General features: G+C 38.9%; 1 protein-coding gene across 2 annotated transcripts in view; it reads right to left on the bottom strand.

Moving 5' to 3' along the window:
- The window catches only part of BORCS5 (BLOC-1 related complex subunit 5), an 87,113-nt gene that overhangs the window by 52,379 nt on the left and 28,982 nt on the right, over window positions 1-5,752 (bottom strand). The window lies entirely within an intron of this gene.

The following is a 5,752-nucleotide window of genomic DNA, read 5'->3' as shown; positions in this document are numbered from 1 at the left end:
AAAAAAAAAAAATAAGAACGCAAGCTCTTTGAGAGCAGAGACTATGTGTTTTGTTTTAGGCTCTTCTATCAGAACAGTGCCTAGCACATAGTCGACCTCAAATATTTACCAAACAAAATCTTAAAGGAGTAAGATCTTCGCAGGTCTGTATGGGGAAGACAGGTTTCTAGCCAGACAAAACAATAGGAGCAGAGCTTGGCCGTGATACAGCAAAGGAAGGAGTCCAACTTGGCCCCCGGCTCAAAACACGAGCAAGCAGTGGGAAACGAGGACACGAGGGACACGAGGGACATGAAGGCTGCTTGGGAACCTCACCTCAGGCTGAGAGCTCACACCTGTACCTGCAGGAGGAAAGGAACAACCACATATTGTGCAGAGGAATCATAAAACTTGAGGTAAGTTTAAGGAAGATTCTGGCAGAGGCATGCAAAACTTATGAGAAAGAATTATAAATGTACATTAACAATGTATTTATTTGTATGGTCCCAGGACAAAACTCTGGGGAGAGATAGTTGATATCTTTCTATGTACTTTCTACTGAACCCACAGCATTTGCCTCGACAACCTATGTCCTACCCCTACACTGGAATGAGTGAGACAATGAGTATTACCAGAATAAAAGTGGTGATAAAATGAAGCCAAAATAAATAGTCTTCAGAACTGTAGCTTCTTGCCAGAACTTACTTCAAGTTGGAGGAGGGTTGGGTTCAACCATTGCTAAAAGAATGGCTTAGTTGTCTAACCAAAGGGAGTTATGCTCATATCTGGGAACATTTTTTTAATTTCCATCTTATGCTTTTTTAACATGTGAGGCTGTCTTGATATCTACTTCAACTGCTTCCAGTATATTGTCAGGAAATGGGAAGGAAAGCAGAAACATAAAGCCTATCTGGCCACAGTATTAACCTTAGCCTTCCTCTGGTCCTCACACCAGACTCTCAAATGGCTCTTACCTTTTCTTATATGTGCCTACCCCCAGCACTATGCGTCCGGTTTCCTTTCATGAATTATTCATGTCTTGTCCTATTTTCCCTTATTGCATAACTATGGAACATTGCCTGACCTGGTGCTTTTACTAATATGCTTATCTACTACTGCTCAACGACCACTTCCAAAAAAAGCAGTGAATGTCATGATGAGATTTATTTTATCTTCTTTATTTACAGAAACATTTCTTTTGCTTTGGGATATTAACTATCCCTGGCCAGCAGTTCCTCTTTGTTGATTTTATGCAGTCTGAATTAGCAGCTGCCATAACACTGTTCTCCTATTTGAGGTTTGGGGTAAGTCTTAAAATAAAATTTTTACTCTCTCTTCAATGGCGTGATTTTTCTCTCTCTCTAGTCAATACCATGGTATGTTTGAAATGTATGGTTTCAGGATGTGGTTTAAAGTCTGAAGAAAAAACACTTCCATATTTTAAATAAGTACTGTACTAGTAGTAAACACACGTAGTGGTAATATACAGGATACCATGGTTAATGCTGCATTAATGGTACATATAATGAACATGGTGCTGATAAGGTACTGAAGAGTTTCAATAAATATCATGAACATTACTTCTTATGAATTACATATGAGCTGTCAATCTCCTTTCCCCTGAACACTAAATAGAACCTAGAAAACTAAAAACTATATATATGTATAATTGTGTGGGTGTGTATGCGTGTGTGTGTGTGTATTTTTTTTCTTTCTTAACAGATAGAAAGAGTTCTGTGTCTGTGAACTGTGACATAATAAGAGCTTTCCCCTGGATCTCTGGTCTGGGTTCCATCTTGTTAAACATTTTTTAATGACTTGAATGAGGCCACTCACAGTATGTGAATCATGGGGATCTAAGAAAAGCCTCAACAAGCTAGAAACACAGGATACATGTGATGCCTAACGAAAGTAAGTCTGTCTTGTACTGCAGGTACAAAACTATCTAGAGAACTAATGGATGGGGGAGGTGTGGCTTAACATCAACACATGTGAAAAAGACTTCAGGGTTTTAGATGATTCAATATGACTCAAGTGCGTGTGCTGCCAAGAAATCTACTTAAACTTGAACTGTATTAAAAGGAATACAGCATACGGAGCAAGGCAGATCCAATTCACACCTGGAATACTATGTCAGATTGGGAAGTCACGCTCTAAAAGGGCTAAAATAGAGTATGTCTAGTTTCAGGTTAGAGTGCCAGGTGGCACCAAATCACATTACATAAGGAATTAAAATTGTTAGACTAGGGAAAATATCATTCTACAATTTTTATACTTCTTTTTTTGTGTGTGCTAGGCTCACTATGCTACCCAAACTGGCCTCAAACTTCAGAGTTCAAGAAATCCTGAGTAACTGGGACTAAAGGCATGTGCCACTATGCCAGACTAATTTCTATTTTTTTAGAGACAAGGTCTTGCAATGCTTCCCAGGCTGGTTTTGAACTTTTGGCCTCCATTGATGATCCTCCTACCTCAGCCTCTCAAAACTCTGGGATTACAGATGTGTGAGCTGCCACATCAAGCTTATAATTTAAAAATGAGCACACATTACTTTCATGATCATAATAAAAATTTCCATTTTGGAGGAAAAAAATATTTAAATAGTGTCCAATGTTAAAGAGGATATTATGAAACCAAAATTCTCAGACAGTATTGATTTTCCTATAAATTGGTTTACTAAATCTTTTGGAAAACAATCCTGCCATACATCATAACTGCCACAAAGCTGCTAGTATATTGGCTTTATTTATAATCAATAAAGACTGAGGACAAAAATCCAAATTATTTCGGTTGGCCAGGGGATAGACAATCTATGGTATATCCATAGATGAAACGCTGGTCAACAATACAAAAGAACAAACTACTGACACAGCCAGGTGGATGAATCTCAAATGTATTATGTTAGGTGAAAGAACTCAAACCAAAAGGCTATGTGACACATGATTCCATTTTTATGACATTCTAATAAATGCAAAACTATAGAAACAGAAAATACATCAATGGTAGTCAGAGGTTAAGGCAGGAAGCCAAATTGGCTACAAAGCATGAGAGGAGTTTGGGGGAAATGACAGAATTACTTTATATCTTGGTTATTAGGTTGACTACACAACTATATGGATTCATCAACACAGAACTGTACATTAAAATGGGTAAACTTCACTGAATATAAATTAGTTCTTAATTTTAAAAAGAGAAAAAGGGGGGAAACATCTTGATGCAGCCAGATAAAAGAGATATACTGCATACAGAGGAAAGATAGTAATTATCATTTAAAAATTGGCTCGGTGCCTGTGGCTCCAGCAGCTAAGGCGCCAGCCACATACACCTAAGGTGGTGGTTTCGAATCCAGCCCGGGCCCACCAAACAACAATGACGGCTGCAACCAAAAAATGGCCAGGCGTTGTGCCGGGCACCTGTGGTCCCAGCTACTTGGGAGGCTGAGGCAGGAGACTCGCTTGAGCCCAGGAGTTGGAGGTTACTGTGAGCTGTGATGCCACAGGACTCACCCAGGGGGATAGCTTGAGGCTCTATCTCAATAAAATAAATAAATAAAAATTAAAGAGAAAGACTTTTCAGACCAAGAAAAACTGAAAGCAGCAGATCTGTGCCCACAAGAACTGTTAAGGAAAGTTCTTCAGGTAGAAAGAATATGATATCAAACAGAAACCTGAATCTCTATAAAGAAATGAGGATTTCCAGAAATAGTTGAAATGAAGGTAAATATGAATAACTTTCTCTTATTTTTAATCACTCTGAATACCTGATTCTCTAAAAGCAAGGGGTGACAAAGTACCACCCAAGGACCAAATCTCACCCACCTCCTGTTTTTGTAAATTATATTGAGATACAGTAACATCTATTCTTCCATGTATTGTCTATGAACACTTTCATGTTGCAACAACAGAGTTGAGGAGCTGTGACAAAGATCAGATGTCCTACAAAACCTCCAATACTTCACACCCCTTATAGTAAGTCTGGCAACCCCAGCCTAAAACAAAAATAGTAGAAATGTATTGTGTGTTTATAGCATATATGAAACAAAAATGTATGACAACAATAGCACAAAAGATGACGAGTTTGGAATATACAGTGATAAAAAACCTTTCACTATACATAGAGTAGTGATAAATTAAAGATGTGTATTATAAACGCTAGACAACCACTTAAAAATTTTAGGCTATAAATAAGCCAATAGTGGAGATAAAAAGTAGATCATAAAAAGATTTAATTCTAAAGCAAACAAAAAAAGGGGGGAATAAAGAATAGGAACAAGTAGAAAACAATAGCAAAATGGAAGATTTTAATCCAATCACACTGAAATTACACTAATTCTAAGATTGCTAAAGATATCATTAAAAAGACAGAGACTTTCAACATGTATAAAAAAGCAAGACTCAACTATATGCCGCTTGTAAAGATTTTCTTTTCCTTCCATTCTATACTTTGGCTTAAGAAAGAAAGAAAAGGAAGGGAGGGAGAGGGAGAGAGAGAAAGAGAAAAAGAGGGAGGGAGGGAAGGAAATCCTGAAATGCCAAGAGGAAAGCTACGCATCTCAAACAATAGAAGAAAGGGGAATGGCAAATGGGAAAGGATGGGAAGAAATTTTGTCAACCAAGAATTCCATATCTAGCAAATCTATCCTTTCTCTAAATGAAGGTAAAATAAGAACATTCCCAAATGTTTATTTATTCCCAAATAAACAAAAACTGAAAAAAATCCACTGATAACAGATCTATATTACATAAAACACTAACAAGTGTCTTCAACCTGGTTTGGCGCCTGTGGCTCAAGCAGCTAAGGCATCAGCCACATATACTTGAGCTGGTGGGTTCGAATCCAGCCTGAGCCCGCCAAACAATGACAACTACAACCAAAAAATAGTCAGGGGTTGTGGCAGGCACCTGTAGTCCCAGCTACCTTGGAGGTGGAGGCAGGAGACTTGCTTGAGCCCAGGAGTTGGAGGTTGTTGTGAGCTGTGATGCCACAGCACTCTACGCAGGGGGACAGCTTAAGGCTCTGTCTCAAAAAAAAAAGTATCTTCAATCTGAAAGAAAGTGACAACAATTGGATACTTATGGTCTAAGAAGAAATGATGAACACCAAAAATAGTAATATATGGGCCAGGTATAGTAGCTCAGGCCTGTAATTCTAGTACTCTGAAAGTCCAAGGAAGGAGGATTGCTTGAGGCCAAGCGTTCAAGACCATCTTCCACAAGAGTGAAACCCTATCCTTAAAAAAAAAAAGAAAGAAAAAGAAAATATTAGCTGAGCACAGTGGTGTACACCTCCAGCTACTCAGGAGGCTGAGACAGAAGAATCACTTGAGCCCAGAGTTTGAGGTTACTGTGAGCTATGATGATGTCACTGCACTCTAGCCAGGGCAACAGAGTAAGGCTCTGTCTTGAAGGGAAAAAGAGGTAATGTGTGAGTTAATGTAAAAGATTCTAGGCTGGGCATGGTGGTTCACACCTATAATCACTTTGGAAGATTGCAACAGGAAGATTGCTTGAGGCCAGGAATTCAAGACCAGCCTAAGCAACACAGCAAGACTGTTACCTATTTAAAAAATAAAAGAAATAACTCAGAAGTTAATAAAGGCTGGAGGCTCAGTGTCTGTAGCTCAAGAGGCTAAGCCACCAGCCACATATACCAGAGCTGGCGGGTTTGAACCTAGCCTGGGCCTGCCAAACAACAATGACAACTACAACCAAAAAAAAAAAAAAAATTGCCAGGCGTTGTAGCTGGTGCCTGTAGTCCCAGCTACCTGGGAAGC

This window comes from Otolemur garnettii, unplaced genomic scaffold, assembly GCF_000181295.1.
Source record: "Otolemur garnettii isolate 467f Iridium unplaced genomic scaffold, OtoGar3 scaffold00124, whole genome shotgun sequence".
NCBI lineage: Eukaryota > Metazoa > Chordata > Mammalia > Primates > Galagidae > Otolemur > Otolemur garnettii.
Note: the sequence above shows the minus strand (reverse complement) of the source record. Positions and strands in the feature narration are given on the sequence as shown.